Genomic DNA, 23779 nt, shown 5'->3' on the forward strand with positions numbered 1-23779 from the left:
GAATAATTGATTCAACCTGATTGTTAAATCGAATATTCATTCCAGTGATTTATGTTGTAAATGTTTGAAATTTACCTAAATGTTTTAACATTTCACATAATTTCACATTTTTGATGGCAGTTCAAGTCTTTAAGTTTGAGACTGTTGTACACTTATTCTCGCAAATTAGTTCTATAAGTGGTTCATGATTTTAAATATTTAGCTAATTGCGAATATTTCGATTTCGTCTGGTCTTTGTTGTTTCTGTTATATAATGTACTCTATTAAGACTTTAGAATGGAAAAGCGTACTTATGTTATTTGGTTTAGTAGCTACTGCGACCCTTTCCCTACAAGAGTTAAAATAGCATAACTGGCCACGTCAGCGTAACGGTTTACAAATTCTTCTAGATCTCAGTCCTATTAATCCCCATGCAACAAGGTAACAAAATCCCAGTTGATACCTACTCGCGTCCACTATTTTAACCATCCAAAAACTGCCGTGCCCCAAGGCACTAGATTTTTTAGATACACCAAAACTGAGAGTGCCATATGGCACACTATTCCCTCACCAAGTACTGAGCCTTATTTTGTTTACAAGATGGCTTATTTTACATGGTCTTATAGATTGTTTCAATAGCTTTCAGATACATTCACTCAAATCATCCAAGTTATAAGCAATCTATTAATACACGTAAAATACTACGCCTTGACAGAACACTGCGCCAGGGAGAAATCACGCCGATCTGAAGTATACCGGGTGTCAGAGTTTACCGGAATGAAAAAGCTAGAGCCAAGCTCTTCATAAGCTTGAGGCATTTATACATAACCTTCCCTTTATTTCGTATTCATATTCTAGGTCCAGAGATTCATACACTCTTAGCAGGAAATTTCAAACTTCTGAGTCTTGGGGATTTATATTTATTTGATAAAAATAGTATTTTTCTCGTTAACGCTTCCAGTTTAGTTTAGTGATTTTATTTTATGCCCTATTTATCTATGTTGGAATCATGAAAACATTATAGATATATATCTATATATTATAATGTTTTCATGATTTCATGATTATATATATATCTATATATTCAGGATATCTATCCTGAAAACGCTGTTATTGATTTCTAAGGAGATTTAAGTTAGAACAGTCAATCTAACATAGATTCTTGGAAGCCAAAAAAAAGCCTATGTCTATTCTTATTTAAATTTGATTTTTATCTCTACTATCGACATATCTTCATCAGCCACGCCTATAAATATGCGCATATAAACTTTTCTAACATACAGAACAAGATTGGAAAAGTACTATTTATATCATTCGGTATATTATATTCGTGCAAAGAATATATAACTGCTCTGATTTATAATAAAGTATCAATTATAGTTTATATACAAGGAATGCAAAGAAGTGTATTAGTACTCTACCTTGAAATATTCACCTATTCTCTAAATAAAAAAATCCTTTACCGACATGTAAATTAATGAATCAAACCTGTTTGAGAGAATATTAATGAACCAAATTAAAATACGTGTATTAACAGTTAATTATTCTTTTTTTAATACATGAGATACATATAACAATTAAAAATATACAAATAAATAATACAACATTACATATTATACTTTTCAATATGATTAGTGTTTTCGAATCAAAACATCATTATTTACACCATCATTTAGTACAATATATTCATACTCTAATCTTAATAAATAATGAATCTAAATAAATAAATAAATAATTTATAGCTAAGATATTATTTAAACTCTTTGCTACTAGTTATATGTTATTGCCAATATAACGGTTAATATAAATTTTAATATCACTTGGTTAATCTACTGTATACAGGGTGGTTTTTTGAGAAGGGCGGTGATGGCCAAGTCGGAAACTACGAACTTAGAGAAAAGTCATGAAAGGAGTCATGCCCTCGATTTATAAAAAAAACAATAACTGCATATTTAGTTTTTTTTAATTTCTTGAACTTTTGACGGACCCGAATGATTTTACCACCAATAGACGCTGTTCCTGATAAGGATCAATCTTTGTAAAGGTAAAGGTAACTAAAAATTAAAGCGAAGCGAGTACCAAATTTTCTGTTTTATTATTTTTACACGGAAGAAAACTCACGTTTGATTCAAACTTTTTGTTAGAAATCTTACGGTTTTTGTTGATATTCTATCGCCGATAAAGCCTGTCATGGTATCCAATGCAGTAAGATCTTTAGAGAGGCGTATATACTTATGCATTGGAGTGAACAGAAACCATTTTGAGCACCTGATTAGTTAGGTAAAAGTGAGATATGAAGAACAATTTGTAAAGTTTTGGTAATATATATCTCTGCAAATATTGATTTGATATGATTGAAGATAAGAGTCCATTGGTCCGATAATACAGAATGTAATTTTTTTGAAAAAACGTTCGGATGGATTTCCGTTAAAAGTTTAAGAAATTTTGAAAAACTAAATATGCAGTTATTTGTTTCTTATAAATCGAGTGCATGACTCCTTTCACGAATTTCCTCTAAATTTCGTAGTTTCCGACTTGACCATCACCGCCCATCTCAAATACTACCGTGTATATTTTAGCGGAAGTTGGATCAAATAGAATTAGTATATACATGAATACATTATAAATAAATAACGTTTTTATGTCTAACATGGTGGTAGGGATGGTGAGTACTGTGGGTGTTTCTGGGGAGGCACTTGCAGGCTTTCTCGACGCAGAAGGCGTACTCGGACCTCAAGCAGAACCCTTTGTAGTGCTTGCAATCATAGTGGACCTTACAGCTCCAGTTATCACGACCTGGACCTGGAGAAGAGAAAATATGTAATATCAGAACAGTTTGTTTTGTTTTAAAGTGAACCCTCACTTCTGAGATTTAAAAGGCGTTTATTTTCTCAAAATTGATTCCTTTAGAATTCTTTTTGATGTAATTCTTATATACTAAATACTACTATCGCTTTGGAAACAAATGACACTCTGAGAGAGAAGAAGCGGCGCAAGAAACTCTCCCAGCATTATTTTTGCGCTCTTTTTAATAAAAATATACAATGTCATTGCTATTGCTATTGCTATAAAAAATCATAATCTAGTCCCAGGCTGTCCGATCACTTAGATTTTCAGCTGTGGAGTAGTAGGATTTACGACAGAGCCATTTTTTAATAAAACATTTAAATATATTTATAGACAATGCCTGAACAGTGGCTGGAACTTTATTATACAAATAATACTGAAAACAAAATTTTATGAACGATGCGGGAGTTACCGCGACCTCTCGCATTCCGTGCGAGCGCTTTTACCAACTGAGCCGACCGTTCGAGTGACGTATCGTTGATAAAATCTTGTATACTTTGTTGAACTCTTGTAGCTTCACGGACGGCAAAAGGTAGCGGGTTCGAGTCCCACATTGTTTATAAAATTTTATTATTCAGTTTTATTTGTGTATGTATTATCAGCACTTTTACTTTATAGCAGCCGAGTTCCACCACCGGACATTACGTCATCATGCGAAATTTGATCATGCTTACGATTGACATTTTGCGAGAAATTTCTTGTCATGCACAGTCATAAGAATGTCCATAGAGAGTAATCACAACTTTAAGGCCGGCAGCGCATCACTTGACACCTGGTGCTGAGGATGTCCATGGGCAGTTGCATCACCACGTCCCACCAAGTGAGCGTTTTGCTCTTTTCTACCATATTATGTACGGAAAGTGTACATACAGTTCGTGAGAAGAACATACAAGAAACTCAACGATCACTCTTTATACAAATTAGAGTATTTTACAATGGCTGCAATATGCATAGTGAATATTAATAGTAAAATTGATATGAATTGTGTTCAAAGTTAAAAACGTTTTAAATATCAAATATTACATAAAAAGTTATAAAAATAAGCTGTCAATATATAAAAATGATCGTATATTGTATAAATCGACCTTCAGAGCTACAGAGCTTCATTTCATTGTTGGTTGGTGGTTATCTTAGAAACTAGATTGTTTAGGTTACGTATATGAAGAGCAACCAACAAGACTATTTTGAGACTGAGATCTGCTGTCTTTCCTCCCATCGTTCCATTCATCTGGGTTCTACTATTAATAACCCGCAAGCAGACATTTTATGTATGTATCACTATTTTCAATATAAAAAGGGAATTTAAAGTAAAATGGCGAATTCTACAATGCAAATGGAAGTACTTAGTACAAAACTTGTCCGACGTTTCAGAACCCTTCATACTCAATTCCGACAAATATTTGACTGGTATTTTTATTCCACGTGTTATTAAAAAAAGGAATTTGATTACGTACACAGAGAAAACAACGAGATTCTATAAGAGTTTATTTTTCTTTGAACTTATCAAATGTCTACTCAATCTCTGCCTCCATGCAAGATACTAATCTTATTATAATGTCAAGCAGTTTTCTGGTTGTATTAAAGTAATAAGGCTGGATAGAAACTTTTGTGTGAGTGGACTATCCATTTTGTTATATGAAAATAAGGGATGAGATGAGCACGACGTTCAGCTGATGGTAATTGATACGCCATTATAATGCATGCCGCGCAGGATTCTTGAAACACCCAAAAATTCTGAGCGGCATTCCAATTGCGCGCGTCACCTTGAGACATAAGTTGTTAAGCCTCATTTGCCCAGTAATTTCACTAGCTACGGTGCCCTTTAGACCGAAACAAAATAATTACTGACTTCACGGCAGAAAAAGGCACCTTTGTGGTACCCACAAGCTAGCCGAAATGCTGTGCAAAGGAGCCCAGTGGTCAAACGTCTTTACACGAAAATTCTTATTGATATAAGTATACCTTCAGGAGGGTCCCTCCTAGGCTCAGAGCTGGCAGTCACAGGTGATGTCCTATGGTAGTCTGGAGACAATTCCTCCCCATCTTCAGCTGCAGCAGCCGCCACCACAATCAATATTACTAGCGCTCGCATTTTAACTGCACCAATTAACCCAACAACACGTTTTATATCAACGCAGCTTTCATTGTATTACTTATCTGTATTTGTTAATTTGCTTGCTAATTTCATGTTCAATAATTTAATTTAACGCTCCCGCATTTGCAATGGTTTGATTTACACGCAAATACTAACAATTGTGATTCGACATAGAAATGTTTGATGTGGAAACTTGCCATCATCATATTGTTTGTTTAAAATCATTGCTGTATTCATTTCTTTTCCATTATATTGTGACGTTTTAATCATTGTCATACCATAAACAACTAGACTCCCAGACGCTTATTAATAGGTCGTCAAAAAATGTCCGAACGGCGTTGTATAATATGTACGAAAACATTAACTAATACAGATAACATTCATTCAAATTAATACCTTAATTCGTCGCAATCACGTTCAAAATCTATTTTATACGCTCATTATAAATACCACTCTTCATCCTTTTTAAGTTTGTATAATATTATGCTGTTATTTGGACAGTTTTCCACGGAACACTTGCGTGGCGTTGTATTCAAAGCGCGGTCAAAACACAAGTGAACGAAAACTCTGCCTAATAGAGGCGTAACCAGAGTTTTGCTTTAGACAATCTTAGAGAGCGTGGTTGTGATTCTAAGTGTTAATTGTACGTCAGTGTGTTTTATCAAAATCAAATACGTATACTTCTACGAATATGTAGTATAGTTGCAATAGTACAGCCGATTTTGATGATATTTTTGTGTGTTCCAGTGAATTATAGATCGGTGTGTGTCTTCAAGTGGATTCGAGAATGGTTTAGATACACAATTAAACTACCTCCTAAGCGGCTGGACCGATTTTGATGATTTTTTTGTTTGTTTCAGTGAATTTGAGATTGGTTTAGATTCTCAATTCCATCCATAAAATTTAATGCTCCTGCTCATGTGTATGTTAGTGAACTCCTCCTAACGGTTGGACCGATTTTTCAAATTTAAGACGTATGTACAGGACAACGTCTGTTGGGTCCACTAGTATTATATAAACCTATAATATGTATCTCTGTGTATTTGAATTATAGTTAGATTGGGGCTAAAATATTTTCTGTTTCATCATAATTTGTCGTGTTTAAGTAGTCATTTACCACGTAGTCAGTTACCCACGATATGGTCGGCATTTACTAGTGTAAACATATCAGCTAGTGTTCCAATATATACAATATACATGCATATATACAAAATGCAAGTAATATTTTAAACTCTTACCTAATATTTATTTTAGTTTTAATTCAAATTATTTTAATAATTTTATAAAGAGCAGTAGCAGTTATTTATATTTTAAGAACATTATAATATTCTAGTGAAACTAATTGATGTCAAAAAAAAATAACAAAATGGAAGGGACCTATTGGTACTATAATTTAATTACAGGTCTAATAAAATGATTCCATAATTCTAATTTTATTTAATTTTATTAGGATGTACGAGTACCTACTGTTGTCATCCTAACTATATTTCAATCTAGCTTGTCTCATCGTCTGTACCCACTTGACTATCAAATACAATTTTAATAAAAGTTTTTTATTAAAATTTATACAAAGCGATTGAAATGCTTTCCAAATTTGATTAAATTGATCCTCACTTATCTTGTTTTTAATGGAATTCTACCTTTCTTCAAATTACATTGGAGTTTTTAGAGGTCTGACAAGAAACATGAAGGACTTAAGGCAATAATAAAACAACAATAGCTGATAATTACAACCATATATTTTTTTTCTTATACTACCCACAGTAGCATGTGTTTTTATAGCAAAGCGTACTAGACACGGTTCGACAGGATGCGTAACATGGAGTGATACAGTCCCTAGCCTGCTCGCAGTAATAATCTGTAAATCGAAACAAAAATCAGGTTAACAATTAAAACAAGATACTGATATAGTACCACTGTAATATGGAGGTACTTCTCAAAAGAATTAAGACAAAATAAAGAAAACCTATCAAAATTAGAGTCCAGAAAGTACAACGCGCGTTCCACCTCATGTTTGTAGTACTCCAGACAATAGTTTCAATGAGAGATTAGACGCTGATTTCTGACGATTTCAATAACTTATTAAGCATTTATCCGTTGAGCATGTCGTTTTTTATGATAATAAGGGAAGAGACTAGCAGGACTTTCAGCTGATTGTATTTAATACGTCCAGCCCATTACAATGCAGTGCCGCTCAGGATTCTTGAAAGACCCAACAATACAATTGCGCTGTTAAGTCTCATTTGCCCAGCCAATATCACTAGCTACGACTTTCAGACCGATACACAATAATGCTAACACAATAATGCTAACACTTAACGGCAGAAAAAGGTGCTGTTATGGTACCCATATTCTAGCCGGCATCCTGTGCAAACGCGCCTACCACTGGTTCTCAAGTTTGATGCCACTAACACCAAAATTATATCTACTCAGCCATATGTTTAACAGCAAATTTTTTGTGCCTATTTGTCCAGAGAACTAATTTTGACGTATAATACAAATGGCTGCGAGTGAGGCGTACAGTACTCTGAAGAATTTTTGAATTAATTTCGTTCAGTTTCCGTGTTATTTATACTTCAGGAATCAACGTTATAAAGTACACATTTTTTTCTGTAAATAGTTTCCCACCGTGTAAAGATGTTTATTTAGCTGATTCATCACTAGTTTTAGTTACCACAGACTATCGCTATATGGCCAACAGCTGTGTTTCAGTCTGAAGGGCGCGGTAGCTAGTGAAATTACTGGGCAAATGAGGCTTAACATATTATGTCTTAAGGCGCAGTTGTAGAGCCGCACATAATTTTTGGGGTTTTTCAAGAATCCTGAGCGGCACTGCATTGTAATGGGCAGGGCGCATCAATTACCATCAACTGAACGTCCAGCTCGTCTTGTCCCTTAGTTTCATAAAAAAAGCACCAAAATGGCGAATATCAAACCAAAAAGACAGAAAATCACTTTGACGGTCGCCAGTCCAGTGGTAAATTGTAGAGGTCAGTGGATTCGATACAATGCTGGTGTATATAATAGAGCTAAAAAAATCATTAATATCATAATTTTGTTGTCTTGATGATTTTCTTCGTATTCCGAAAAATTATCTGTATAAATATCCAAATGTTTTGAGTTTTATTTAGTGTTAATTCCGCCAATATTTGTCTTTTAAATAATTCGATACGTGTTTCGCCTCTACACGAGACATCCTCAGGACATGTTGACTCGCCAAATATATATAGATTGCCGCAAAGTAACGCCTACTTCAATCAATTTTCTTATGTCTATAATTTGAATGTTCCTTCGATGCCAATTTTTCGTAATATAATATTGCTAGTGAAATTTTCTAGGCGTTACAAATCATACTTTGAAATTTAAGAAAACAGATAAATTGTTTAATACAGGTATTCTTTATAATACAAAGGTAATGTTTTGAGTACTTGGGGTGTCCAGACAATGTATGAGATATTATTTTTAAGTGAAAACTTCTTAAGGGACGCTCAGCCTCTTCGTTACGTAACGCGTTACTTCCGTGAGAATAAAATCAATAGAAACAATTTTTAACCATTATAATTTAATGACTTTAAAAAATTTCACTTTCAGTTTCAAATTACTGAGTAAGTAATATATTTTTGAAAATCTCCTAGTTCATTTGATTATTATTACTACTTTTCAAATAAGAAATAATTCCTGACAATAATAATTTTCAATATATGTGAAGGGCGCCGTAGTAAGTGAAATTACTGGGCAAATGACACTTAACATCTTATTTCTCAAGGTGACGAGCGCAATTGTAGTGCGGCTCAGAATTTCTGGGGTTTTTCAAGAATCCTGAGCGGCACTGCATTGTAATGGGCAGGGCGTATCAATTTCCACCATATAGACGTCTCGTCGCTTATTTTCATTAAAAAAAACATATTGGTTCGTGGCGAACGACGGTCGAACCTGACGTACCGTGGTGAGAGTAATTTAGGAATCTTCTCAAAAGTTATTCACATACATGTAATAAGCGTTATTGTTTTTTTTAAAACAAAAAAGCATTTGTACTTTTACAGGACTATATTTTGATGACTATCAGAACTTTTTATGGAGTATAGTTCCGGTATTGTTTATAAAGAATAGCAGTAGGTTCGCGTGTGGTGACAAGAGACTGCTATCCCAAGAAATCGCCAAAATAGCGCATAGTTAAAACCATTTCTCAACCGTTTATATAAAGCTTATATTTTTATAAGAAATAATTATTATATCTACAGAATATGAGAAGAATATTAATTTATTCCATTAAATTTCATTTTTATACAAACAGAACGAAAAAATATCATCAAAATACCTCAAAATTTTATAGTTGGAGCCATACTAATAATTGAATCTAGATACAAATTGTACGAAAATTTATTAATTGTATAACAATACTATTTAACATGACATAGTTTTGTAAAGAAATTTGTATTTTGTATGTAATAAATCAATAATGCTTCTAATTCCGAATTAAAACTATGCCGATCTTGTATAACCTAGCTCCGCGCGATTACTCAAGGCCGTTTGCTGGAGACCTAGTCTTAAGGCGACATTAAATGCCAGCGACCTTGAGCGATATGAGTTCACGGCTGCCGGCCCACCATCTATGTAACAAAGCCAATATTTTCAAAATTCTTGGGTGGAAAACAGTTTATATGTTTATAATCCTCGTTATTCACTACAAATCTGAATAAATTAACCTACACAAAAAAGTACAAGCTATAAGAATAACTTTTCTGAGAGAAGTACCAAAACATGCGTCACGCCATGCCAAAAAACTTGTTTAAATTCAAAGAAAAGTGGTAGTTCAAAAAAGCTCGGCAGTGTTAACTATAACCAACAGCAAGCATCAGCAGCCTACAAATAAGACTTAAGGATATGTATAACAGGATTAAGTAGTGTTCATAGCTCGAAATGCTATACTTTCACCATAAAACTTGTCTAAAAATACCATGTTTGCGTGTTTTCTGCTTACTCTTCGCCTTAAGCGTTAAATTTCAAAGGATCATAAGTTGTAGTAATGAACTGATTATATAGTAATGACCGAAAAGTGGGCATTAGAACTCCTTATTATAATGAAGTATTCTAGCTATATTTGGGCTTATTAGAATCATCATAAGAAGCACTCGTTAGATAAATGCCCTTTAGATTATAATGTGTTGTCCCTCATATCAATTTCAACTTTTCACGGTTCTATCGGCATCTTGACTGTTGCCTCTCAATATATTCTTGGTAATGTTATGTATGTACATAGGCACATAAGTGAATTTGCTAGAAACTTTCCTAACCATAATGTTAACACCAGGAACAAACATAAATTTATAGGAATCACCGAATGCACTTGGTATCTTCTGTGATTTATCTAAGGCTTTTGATTGTGTTCAACATACAACGCTGGTCAGGAAGCTATGTCACTATGGTATTAGAGGATCTGCACTCGATCTTCTGATCTCATATTTAAATAATAGGATTCAGAGGGTTGATGTGAATGGCAGGAGATCTCCTGGGACAGAATTTTATTAAATGGAGAGGTGGTAAAACCAGTAGAATCTGCTGTATTTCTGGGCATTACTCATGATTCCAAATTGTAGTGGGGCCCCCATATTGAAGGATTGGCGAATAGGCTTAGTTCTGCAGCATATGCGGTTAAGAAAATTAGACGGTTAACTGACATAGATACGGCGAGATTTATATTTACTTTAGTTATTTTCATAGTATTATGTCCTATGGTATATTGTTATGGGGCAGTGCGGCCGATATTAATACCATCTTTGTGCTGCAGAAGAGGGCTATTCGCGCGATTTATAACTTAGGTCCTAAAGAATCCCGCTGAGTTTCTTGCGCCCATTCTTCTCAGGTCTGAGGCAGTCTCTTTTGAATGGGTGGTAGTTTTTGACGTTCAATAAGTGATATTTAATCCTATTTAGAATAAAAATATTTGAATTTGAATTTGAATATAATCCCTACTACTCGGCTGAGTCAAGTTAGTAAGTCTTTTGTGGGGCATTGTATATTCGTTTTTAACAAGATCCCATAATGTTCAAAACAAACGTATTACCAAATTCAAAAGAATTGTTTGACTTTCTTAATGATACCACTGATTGGTAATTAAGCGACCACAAATAGCTTATTACATAGTAAATTTTATTGTACGATTTTACATTGTAACTATCTTTTAGTATATAAAAAAATAAAGCCCGCTGAGTTTGTTGCGCCCGTTCTTCTCAGGTCCGATTCTTTTTGGACTGGGTTGTAGATTTTTACTTTCAATAAGTGATGTTACATCCTATTTTAAATAAAAACATTTGAATTTAAATATCAATCTAAGTTCTGTTTATAAAATATTATAAATTTTAATTTAAGCATCATTATTACTGTTCTTGTAGGAGTGAGTACAAAACACTGTGAATCACTTGGGTGTTTTGAGACCCTCGGCTTCTCCTCGTGCCAAAAAAAAACGCCCTCGTAGACACGAATAAAATAAATGTCATGAAATAAGTTAACATATAAAATTTGTCTTACCTATAGCACCTACATTGCTGGCAACAAGAGTTATCGCAATAATTAAAATAATGTAAAAAAACTTCATTGCAATCTCTTCAGCACAGTTTATCAACAAGGCAGTAAGTTCACTATTATTTATACGGTGTTAGATTCCCATAACTAATTGAAATAATAGGTTTCATTCGATATCGACATTTACTTCGATAATTTGGTTCGTTTTCCATTGTATCCAGTATTTCCACACAGATTATATTATATACATAACTAGCTTAGACGAAAGACGCTGTTTTTTATTAAAATGGATATAGTATGTTATCCTAGATAACAATGTCTATCAGCAAGTGGAGAGGAGAGACAAATAAACCAATGGAGGACGATGCAGCGACTACAGCAAAGTGCTGTGAGTGAAGAACAACTGAATGACAACGCAATAGCTAAAGCGGAGTGGAGTGAGTGATGAACCAGTTTTCACTCGTTGCACTTCGCTGTAGTCGTTATTTTGTCCCTTAGTAACCAATCGCTCCATTCGGCTGTGGTTATTTCGTTACCATCCTCTGGTTCTTTTCTCATGGCATTTTCTGTAAACGATGCGTCTTCCACTGGTAATTTGCTCGCAGCACTCCACTCTAGTCGATCGCTGCCTCATGCCTACGCACACTTTTCTGTAGACCTATTTAAGATACACAATTCCACCATGCATTATTTTGTTATATCTCAAAGGGTTAGATAGCGTTTTCGTTGAAAGTTCCAGACGGCTTATTTTTTCCGATACCTCCAACAAATTCCGTTCAAATATTCAAAAATATATACATAAACTTAAGAATTTATATAGTAAAACCTTCCTCGAGAAACACTACAGACAGACAGACAGACGCGGCAGAGGACTTTGTTCTGTAATATGTAGTGATATTATACATTATTCAATCAAAAACTACCAAAACGTTCGCAGGTATATATATATTTTTTTTTTCTTAGATAGATCTTCTTTTTTATATAGATTTCCACCGGTAATTGACTCATCACGAAATCTCAGAAACTAAAAAGCATACAAACTTGGAATTTGGAAGGTACGTTCTTTCTAGGACGTAGGTGTCAGCTACGAAACGGATTTGAGAAACTCTTCCCTTAAGAGGGTGAAAGGGGGGATCGAAGGTTGTATGAAAGTCCCATGTTTTTGAAGTTAGAGACGTGAAAATCGACATTTAGGTTATTAACTATTATAAATTATAAAAATCTGTTTAGGTCATTTTCAATCTTATTTAATAATAAAAATCTATTTAAATCATTTTGGGAAATCCCCTTTTACGGGTGGTAAAATAGGGGGGTAAAGTTTGTATAGAAAAGTTGTAACTATAGTAATATCAACTTTTGCATATATATGTTTTGGTCTAGATTTACCGGACTACTACTGAAGATGCGAAGAATTCGAATTGGTTCTTTTTTCATCTGTCAGAAGACGTCTATTGCTGGACAAAGGCTCCCCAAAGATTTCCACGACGATCGGTCCTGCGTTGACTTCATCCAACGTATCAACGCGATCTTGACCAGATCTTTGGTCCATTTTAATTTTTGGGGGGTTGTTGCCATAATCGTCACGCTTGTCAGGCGGGTTGGCGATCGCAGTAAATGGTGTGCTCTTAACAAAAATGCTGCTGCCCATCCTCCGTTGTTTGTATCCCTTAGTCGCCTCTTACGACACCCACGTGAGGAGAGGGGGTGGTGCTATTCTGGAGCAACACCACACACTCATTTTCAATTAATTTTATTTAAATATTAAATAATAAATCCTAAAAGCGGCAATATATGAGCGCGGGGTGTTAAGCGCAGACATTTTTATGGACTCGATGCTCTGCCACAAATATGATAATTACTAATATAAGATACATAATAGCTTTAAGGGTAAATGTATACACTTCTATAATAAAATCCCAGCCACTGTTCAGGCATTATCTATAAATAAATTTAAATGTTTTATAAAAAAAAAATGGCTCTGTCGTAAATCCTATTACTCCACTGCTGAATATCTAAATGATCGGACAGCCTGGGACTAGATTGTGATTATTTTATAGCGATAGAAATGACTGTACAATATTGTATATTTTTATTGAAAAGAGCGCAAAAAAAGAATGCTGGGAAAGTTTCTTGCGCCGCTTATTCTCTCTCAGAGCGCCATTTGTTTCCGAAGCGGTAGTAGTATCTAGTAGTTATTAGAAATGACATCAAAAAGAATTCTAAAGGAATCAATTTTGAGAAAAGAAATGCCTTTTTTTTATGATTGAACACTATTTCTAGTTTCTTCAAATTCGTAGAGCCGCTTGCGACGAGAGGTGTCGCAACCTACGCCTGTCTGGGACACCCTAACCGATCTAAAACTATTACTTAATAAATCGACTGTTTATATGATTACGAAATATAATCGAATCAAAACATTGACGCTTTAATTTAAAATTATCTACACTTCATCACGTCGGTAGTATATAAGTATTAGCCGAACCAGTTAAGTGGAAAATTCTCAAGATGCAGTGTTACACCGTGCTAATGTTGATTGGTATATTTCTAGCGCTCATCACTGTTGTCAAAGGTAATTTTGGTGACTCCATTACTTTATAACATTTATGTATGAGTTTTATTTAATCGGGGTTATAGCAGGTTAATCTCTTATGTATTATCGTATCTCGCGTGTATTAGTAATAATGTTCCTTAGCCGGACTTCCCAGTGGGTTGAGCATCGGTTACGTTTTGATAAGTATATAAAATAATATCAATTTCTGTATATCCGCTTACTAACGGCCGTTCTCAATATTCAGTCTATCTCTTACTTGAGATAAAAATCGTAACTATCGATGACTTTTCTGTCCCAATAAACTTATCGACGGTAACTCACCTTATCCGTACGCTGTCTGTCAATGGGACGACGTATAGCTTACCAGCGATTCTATCGTTGTATAGTTTGTATGGAAATTGCAATTCACGCGTCCCAATATAAGTCGATACGAATGACTTATCGAGTATATTGGGACAGCTTCAGATTACTGACAGCTAACTACTGACAGTAGAAGGTAGTAATTTATCTGTACCTGTAGATAGTATATTGGGAACGGCCGTAAGGCAAATAATCTTTATTGATATATTACTTATATTTATAATTAAAACCATTTTTTATCTAAGGAGAAAAATATTACATACAAGGGATCCACCCTCATCTAGTATGACACTTTTTAAATTTGCAACCAGGATAGTGGAAAAATTAATTATTATATTATTTGAGTTTGCCTCACAAAGTTTAGTTAAAAGTGTTTCAATATAATTTTAGAATTCTTAAATGCTTATGAAATCCTGGTCAGAAAAAAATATTTTGAATTCGTAATATTTGGTGTAAGGTAGTAAGTGAAGTCTTTTGTAATAGATTCGTTGGAGCTCAAGGAAGGTTTACATATATAATTTATGTGGCAAAATAACGTTATAATCAACTAGTTATAAATAGAGGGAACAACAGCCTATAGTATTATAAAGTGCAGCCCTCTAAACAGAACTAAATCTCCTAAAATAGCTAGGACTTTAACCTTCAAGTACCAGTAAATGAAACAACCAACGAAACTTCTATAACTTAAACTTATTTTCATTTACATACAAAACCCGAGTCTTGCTACAATTCAGCTCAACAATAAAACTTGTAGTAGTATCTAGTAGTATAAGAAATGACTTCAAAAAGAATTCTAAAGGAATCAATTTTGAGAAAATAAATGCCTTTTATGCCTTTATGCATAAGTTTGTCTCTCTTATGGTTCGACCATATGCGCTGCGTTTCGAAACCTAAAATGATGTTTGATTTGGCAGGAGCGCAGAGTACATTTTTTTTAATTCGTTCTTGCGAACAGGCTATAGCCCGGGCCCTTACCACCTCGTCCTTAGTATTTTAATTTTCGGTATTTCTTTTCAGTATTTTGTTTTACAAAAAGTATTCTCATCTCATATTTCATTAATTTCACTGTCCTTTTCTGTATGTTTTCGCTATTCACAAGTTCTTAACAAAATGATACACTTTCTGCTAATAAATAGTAACTTTTTTTGAATCGCTCACTTTGACGCATAAACAAGTTTAGATTGAAATATAAGTTCATGGTACCATTGAATCAACGAACTAAAACAGTTTGCAATTCAATTTCCGACATGATATTTGATGGCTCTAATCACGTCGTGGTACTAAATAGCAAAGCAGTTCATTTTAGGCTGTCAATTGAATCGCAATAACGGTTCATGGTAGGCCCGCAGGAGTCGTTCAAAAGTCAGTCCAGAGTCAAAAGCAAAAGGAAGATATATTCAGACGTCACAAACAAGCCGGGAAAAAAAGAAAATATAGGAAAAAAGCACGAAGCCATACTAGAGAACGTTATGGTTATATGAAATGAAAACATATTAAAAATCCGTAAATCCGGATTACTTAAATTATCAGTAATGTTAGATGTGAATTGTTTTCGTTATGAGCTTTCAAAACACCAAAATTTTCTTCTTTAATTGTAAGTAGAGTTAATTTGGAAGCATATATACGCTTTGATGTTATTCAGTTACGTTTTCATGGCAGACTTCATCATGCTTCTCTTAAATGTCATTGCTTGTGGCGAGCTCGTGGGGCGGGTCGTTCCCTACAGTAATATTGTGGTCGTAAATAAACGTTATTTGTGGTGGCTGGTTAATCCCAAAGACTTGTATAGTATAGTCCCAAAGTCCCAAACTACTAGATAAGAAGTTTCGAATAAAAACTGTGTTGCAATTTTGGATCGCGCGGGCTGGCAGAGAGTGTAGCAGGCATGGTGAATATGCCTTGCAAACGCTGATGTAATAGTAATGACAATGTTTTATTGATCCCTTTTAACAAAATCGGTGTTAGTTTATTGTAAAACAACGTTCACGGCTTACAAAGCAGTGCACTGGTCTTCTCGCTTGCTCGCAGTGGACTAAACGAGTTGCGGAGTCGGAACCGAGACTCAGTGAGCAATTATTTAAGGCCACAGAGCTTGTCTAGTAGTATACATAAATGTCTTTGGTTAATCCTGTCATTGAGAATCAGACTTTGGTAGGAAGAGCAAGCTATAGTAACATCACTTTGAATTCTTTTTCAACGTAGAAATTTCACTTATTATTATTATTTTCAAATTAATATATTATGTAAATATAATATTTGTTTCAGGATATTGTTTGATCGATTTGCAATGTACACATGAATGTGACTACAGGTGCACAGGAACTATCCCGATGTGCTATATGTCAGAATGTTTCTGTAGAGCTTAAATACTATATAAGAGAATCTTCGGTTTATACTTAAAGAAGCTAAATACAATTATAAAAGTAGTTTTTATTTCTTCCTTATTATGAATTGGTACTCAAAAATTTTAGTTATTTCATAATATTAATTGTTGACTGACTGGCAAAAGCAAAAACATAATGAAATAAATTTAAGTTAAGAATTATACCATATTATACAATAAAAATAAAATACAATAATGATCACTGTTCGGTTTTTGCATAGTATATTGTTTGGTAAAGTGCCAGTTAATTTCAACTGTGGAGATCGAACTTGCTAAGGTGCCATCTATCGCTACTGTACTTCAACCCTAAGTTGAAACCGGTAGCAGTGACGTATGTGTGGGCGCAAGTCATAAGCCTACACAAGCTCTCTTCCGCTTGCGACCGCCGTACCAGAAGGTGACGTCCGAGACGTTCTGGGTCGCCCCACGAGTGTTGAACCACGTAGGTTCCTGTAGTGCCGTGCACCGGTGCATGCTGTGTGGCGAGGAGCAGTATAGGTAGGTGGTATATTCATTGTTCCTTTTTTCACAGTTATTTTATTGCGCCAAATAATCTACAGTCCATTCTTAAATCGAACAATCACGAATACTGCTTCTTAGTCGTGTCTTAATGAATTTTAATTTACAGACAGGTTAAAATTTATTAATTTTCTTAACTTATACATTTTTTTTTAACGCAAACGGGCAAGAGGCTCACGGGATGGGGAGAGGTGAGGCAACCGCCCATGGACATCCGCAACAACAGGTGTGTCAAGAAATGCGTTGCCGGCCTTTCCTTAGAAGGTCCCTAAGTCGTATCTGTTCGGGAAGACCGCTGCCGGTAGTTGATTCCACAAAGTGGCTGTGCGAGGCAAGAAATTTCGAAGAAAACGCGCGGTTGTGGAATGCCAGACGTCTACGTGATGCAGATGGTACTTTGCACGTAATGTCCGATGGTGGAATTCGGCCGCTGGAATCAACCCGAACATCTTCTCTGAGCACTCCCCGTGATAAATGCGGTAGAAGATGCAGAGAGAACCCACATCTCTACGCAATGCTAGAGAATCAAGCCGATCGGAGATGACTTGATCGTCGATGATTCGAGCCGCTCTTCGTTGTATGCGGTCAAATGGAAGAAGCTGGTACTGGGGAGCACCCGCCCAGAGGTGAAAACAGTACTCCATTAGAGGCCGAATTTGCGCCTTATAAAGTTGCAGGCGGTGGCTTTTAGTGAAGTACTGTCTCGCCTTACTGAGTACACCAAGCTTTTTAGAGGCCAGGCCTTCTCTTCCAAGTGACCACGGAACTGAACGTCGCTCGATATATCGACGCCAAGTATGCCAATACAGGCTGTGGCAGTTAGAGGAGTGATCTCGAATCGAGGGGATACGACAAAGGGAGACTTTTTAGTGGTGAACGCATAAACTTGTGTCTTCTTGGGGTTGAATTGGACTAAATTTTGTCGGCCCCATTCCGAGACTTTGCAAAGCATAGTCTCGATTTCAGACACAAGTTTGATCCGGTTCTCGTCGACGCTATCCCGGGACATGTTGGCACGGCCGGTGTAGGAAGCATACCCCGTGCTGTCGTCTGCATAGCAATGAATATTGCTGATTTGCAGCATATCATTGATATGCAGAAGAACCAGCGTAGGGGATAGCACACAGCCTTGCGGGACACCAGAGTTTATGGGTTTTAAGTCGGAGTATGCACCGTTGATAACACCCTTGATGCTCCGATCAGCCAAAAAGCTAGTGACCCATTTGCACAACTTCTCGGGAAGCCCATAGGATGGCAGTTTCGCTATAAGGGCTTTATGCCACACCCGATCAAAGGCCTTCGCTATGTCCAAACTCACCGCCAACGCCTCTCCCTTCGACTCAACCGCTTGCGCCCATTTATGGGTGAGGTACGCAAGAAGATCACCAGCTGAGCGACCCTGACGGAAACCGTACTGGCAGTCGCTGATCAGCTGGTGCCCCTCTAGGTATCCCAAGAGCTGGCGGTAGATGATCGACTCCATTACTTTGGAGAAAATGGAGGTAATGGCAATGGGGCGGTGGTTGGACGGATCTGAGCGTACATCTTTCTTAGGGATCGGGTGCACTAAAGCCGCCTTCCAGCCAGAGCCGGAAAAGACGGGTAAGGACCGGCGCCAGTTCCCGAGCACATGTCCGCAGCACTATCGGGGGAATGCCATCGGGCCCGCTCGATTTGTGAATGTCCAAGGTGAGAAGCGCCTTAAGCACGGCACCATGCCGGATTTTTACCTCCGGCATATATGAATCGCACCGCGGAATATGCGGTGGTGGTGCACCTTGGTCATCCAGAGTCGAGTTGGACGCGAAGAGGGAGCCCAGGAGATCAGCTTTCTCTTTCGCGTCATGGGCCAGCGAGTCATCATCCCTGTGCAGTAGCGGAATGGCTGGCTGGCAGAAGTTTCCTTGGACAGCCTTGGCGAGCGACCAGAACGCATGAGTTCCCGAGGGAAGGCGTGCAAGTCTCTCGCCAATTCTGCCAATGTGCTTCGACTTCGCGTCAGCAATAACTCTTTTGAAGGACCTGGAGGCATGATTGAAGTGTTTTTTAAGTTCGCTAGAATTCACATCCTTAGATACCACCGCATTGACCCAAGCCTGATAGCACTCCTGCTTTCGGCGAGAGGCCATTTTGCAGGAGCGGTCAAGCCATGGTTGGGACCTGCCACCGATAGGCACAGAGGAGGATGGAATGAAGAGTTCCATACCTTGCAGTACCACATCAGCAACAGCGTCAGCAGCGGCATCGGCAGCGGGTAGGATGCAAAAAAGCACCGCATCTCGTCCAACTCTGCTGACCTATAGTGCCACACACGGCGACAGCCTAAGAAGCGGGGCCATGTTGGGTGCGTGATCGGCACGGTGCTCCGGATCAGGCAGTGGTCCGAGGATACCAGAGGAGGGTCAATGGAAACTAGGTAGCCGTCCGGATGTGAGGTCAACAGAAGGTCCAACAGTGAAGGTGTATGATCTTGCACATCTGGGATTCGCGATGGCGCAATAAGCAGTTGCGTCAGACCATATGCTAAGGTGAAGTCGTGAACAGATCTCCCTGCATGATCGGTGGTACGTTAGCCTAGCCATTCGGCGTGGTGGGCGTTAAAATCGCTAAGAAACACGATCTCTGCAGTGGGGATCTGCTCCAACACGGAATCTGTAGCCATTTGGATGTGTTCGAGGAGCCGGTCAGTCTCTGCGTTACCGCTATGGGACCTACACAGGCATGCGTAGATTCGCGGATGGTCATCGCAGTCTACACGCAGCCAGATGATAGATAGGTCCTGTCCTTCAAGAAAACTCAGGCGTCGAGAACAGACATCCTCCCTGACGTAAACGCACACGCCAGCCCGTGGTATAAAGGAGTGTTCCAAATTATACCCCGGGTGGGAAAGGTAAGATGAATCAGCCAGGGAGGATATCTGTGTCTCGGTTAAAAAGAGCAGGGCCGGCTTCCCTGTCTCCAGGTGAAAGTGGACGGCATTTAAATTTGAGCGAAGCCCCCTGATGTTGCAAAAGTCCACAGCGAGTGTGGAGGAGGGTGAGTTTGAGCCTCCTGCTCTGTCTGTCCCGAGTCAGCGCAGATTTACCCCCTCCAGAATACGCGTGGCAGCCTGGGCAACCACTGTTAGGTACAGGCCCTAATTGTGGACGCCCAGGGACGGATTCTCCAGGGCTGCATAGCCTGGTACCGTCCTGGAGTAGTCTCGTTTTTGTCTGTGCTGCCATTTGTATTTGGGAGGGGGGGTGTAGGTCTCCGGATACCTCACTCACCGGACGAAACACAGCGGCATAGCCGCTATTTCACGCCGGTTTCGAGTGGGGGAGTGGTATTTCTCCGGGCGTGCCGGCCCAATTCGGTTGTGTCCGTGAGGACCCAACATGGCACTACCACTCCTGACATATTTAAGTGACTGAATATACTAAAATTAAAATATATCACTCCTCTATAGAACTACTCACCAACATGACTCCACAATAAAATTGTTTGTCTACGTAAAGGCAGGGAAAGATCAGTAGTAAAAGTATCGCTCAAAACAGTTGCTAGAACGATCGGTTAAAAGACATTAATAGATTTTATCATAGGCTTACAATATGCTACCGTACCTATACACAAATAAAGTATGCGAGAGTGATGAATATCTCTAACGGAGATAGATAAAAAAGAAAATCAAATCTATTGTTACTGTAACCTATTTTGATTGACAAGTCGTACACAGTCAGCCACGCTTGGCATTTGCTCTACCGTAATAGACGAACCCTGTGTGAAAGTGAGATAACTATCATTACATAAAAACCTAGGTGTGAGAAAGAGACGGAACAGATGGACCGCGAAACCGTTTTGAAACAATTTAGTGTCCATTAGTCTCCTGTCAAATTGGACCGTGTTTTTATCGTTATTGTACTGTGTTTTAGCCAATATTAATAAAAAAATATAATGGTTTCGTGTTCTGTATGAGATTGTGTTGGTACATGTTTCAAAATCCAACTAAAAAATCATTTCACAGGTAAATACTGATTCTTCAGTACTACTTTCGTGATGTTTATTTTCGTAGATCATATGCACTATAATACTAAATATTACATTTTATATACGCAGTAAACACTCTATTTTCTAAAGATTATACTAATTAATAAAATATGTGTTAGCAAGTCTATACATGTATAAGAGATTTCCGCGTATATAGTCACTCATCACGATATCTCTGGAACCATTAGGCGTAGAAACTTGAAATTTGGTAGGAGTATTCCTTTCGCAGAGAGGTCAGCTAAGAAGAGCTGCTTTTTTTATATGAACAGAACAACGTCTGTTGGGTGAGCTAGTATTGTATACTTGAATATGACGCCGTTTCATCAATATTTGTCATAGGGATTGACCAAAAGCAAAATACTACACACTTCACAAACTTACTAACACATCTGTTAAACTAACACACATGAACATTTTAAATTGCATCTCGCCGTAATAAGGAGAGTGTTTGTCAATTACGCTAGTATACTAACGGCCTTTTACAAAAACCTGTCTATCCTTAGTTTAACTAGAGGTAGACAAATCTATCCTTTTACGCTTACTTACATTTGAATAACCTATCGACATAAAGCATAGGACTTTAACTATATTGGACATAACTATGGATATATAAGATCTTGTCATAAAACGGTGACAGCAATGTATCCGTTACTAGAGATACGTTGCTGATAAACGGCCGTAAGTTTATGACTCAACCAATTGCTAGCGCACCCATTGACAAAATGGTCACCTATTATCGGGCTGTTAGGTCATCTATACCTACACTAGTATATTCTTAGTTAATAGAATTTATGATTTTGCATAATTGTTGGGTGTAATGCAGGAAATAGTTCCGCGTGTCAAAGTCAAATAAACTTTATTAAATTAGGCTTAAACTGAGCGATTTTGAATCTTCACTACAAATATTTCTTTTAAATTACTGAAGTTACCATGTTCGTAAATAGTGGAGCTCGTGGGAAGAACATGCAAGAAACTCAACTCACTATTTTCAATTAAATAGAGTATTTTACAATGGCTGTAATACACATAACAAAAATTTGTATGTAAGATGTTGTATCCAATTATATATGAGTCACGTTTATAATATGATCGTGTTTAATTTTCTTCGAACTATACTTTACATCACGGACGAGTAAAAAAAGAAGGACGCCGCGCCGTGATATTAGCAAGTGAAGCACCGTTATGCTAGTGTGTATGCGGTTACGGGGGATACTAGTTACACAATTTTTTCTCCCTTAAATAATAATATTATATGACCACAAATACTTATAAAGTATCGTTTTTACACTTTTTCACAAGGCACGACGGCATTTTTAAAATATTTTATTGAGACGTCTCAAGACGACGATGACAATTCTCATAATGGCCACCTATCGGCCTGTAGTAGTGTAAGTGTGTGCGTGGGGCTATGTATTACACGTTAATCGGCTTGTTTTGGTGCTACACTGTCATGTAAGGTGACACGGAGTCCTTATTTTCTTACAAGTCCGTGACTTTACATACTGATGTGCGTCTTTTTACTTTTATGTTTTTAAGAAACGTTAGGTAACCATAATATATCTTCCGATCACCGGAAGGCAATACGAACTAAATCATCTAAAAAATAAACCACATAATAAATCAAACACTCACACGCCCATAAAACTGGCACCTACTTCATTCGTCATCTCTTTATCAGCAAAAAGGTTGGATACCTTCGAGAAATGAGTATTACTCGACCTCAAAACCTCTAAGACAACTATTTATTGGGGAAAAAATAGCTCGTAAATCACGGTTTTTGTATCTGGCAATCTCGGAGGTGAGCCTCATAAATAGGGTGTACACCTTACTCCCTCGTCGGGATCTGTTTATGATGTTATGGAAAATATGCTGAAATTATTATTTCAACTTGGTGTGATTTCTTTGTAAGCAGATAACATTGATAATGCCATTCTATTACATTCTTTTCTTGAATATTTTTCAGTACTTGTTATTTGTATGCACAGGCTTTTTCTGAATTAATAACCCAATTTTTTTAAACTGACCCTTATTGACCTAAGACTGACCTAACGATCACAAAGGTGCCTATTTCTACCGTGAAGCAGTAATGTGTAAACATTACTGTGTTTCGGTCTGAAAGGCAAATGAAATTACTGGGCAAATGAGACTTATGTCTATATCTTATGTCTCAAGGTGACGTGCGCAATTGTAGTTCAAAATATTTGGGTTTTTCAAGATTCCTGAGTGGCCCTGCATTGTTATGGGCAAGGCGTATCAATTTCTATCTGCTGAACGTCCTGCTCGTCTCGTCCCTTATTTTCATAAAAAAATAAGTTCCATTCAATTATTGAGGTGTTTTGCTTATACAATTTTATAATAAAGTCTTAGCCACTGTTCAGTTATATTACCTATAAATAAATTTAAATGTTTTAATAAAAAATGGCTCTGTCATAAATCCTACTACTACTACATGTGAATCTACGTGATCGGACAGCCTGGAACTAGATTATGATTATTT

The 23779-nt window shown here is 37.0% G+C and overlaps 2 long non-coding RNA genes across 2 annotated transcripts; both read right to left on the reverse strand.

Annotated features, from left to right (window-relative positions):
• Nucleotides 1–1515: 1515 nt before the first annotated feature.
• Nucleotides 1516–5336, reverse strand: LOC126976705 (uncharacterized). The gene is made up of 3 exons (XR_007731961.1): nucleotides 5318–5336; nucleotides 4789–4923; nucleotides 1516–2781 (listed from the first exon to the last, which is right to left on the reverse strand). It is a non-coding gene; the product is annotated as an uncharacterized LOC126976705 (long non-coding RNA).
• A 1308-nt stretch (nucleotides 5337–6644) lies between these two features.
• On the reverse strand, nucleotides 6645–11586 carry LOC126976706 (uncharacterized). Its single transcript, XR_007731962.1, has 2 exons — nucleotides 11450–11586; nucleotides 6645–6779 (listed from the first exon to the last, which is right to left on the reverse strand). It is a non-coding gene; the product is annotated as an uncharacterized LOC126976706 (long non-coding RNA).
• Between the last annotated feature and the right edge of the window lie 12193 nt (nucleotides 11587–23779).

The sequence above is a fragment of the Leptidea sinapis genome, chromosome 42 (genome assembly GCF_905404315.1).
Source record: "Leptidea sinapis chromosome 42, ilLepSina1.1, whole genome shotgun sequence".
Taxonomy (NCBI): Eukaryota; Metazoa; Arthropoda; class Insecta; order Lepidoptera; family Pieridae; genus Leptidea; species Leptidea sinapis.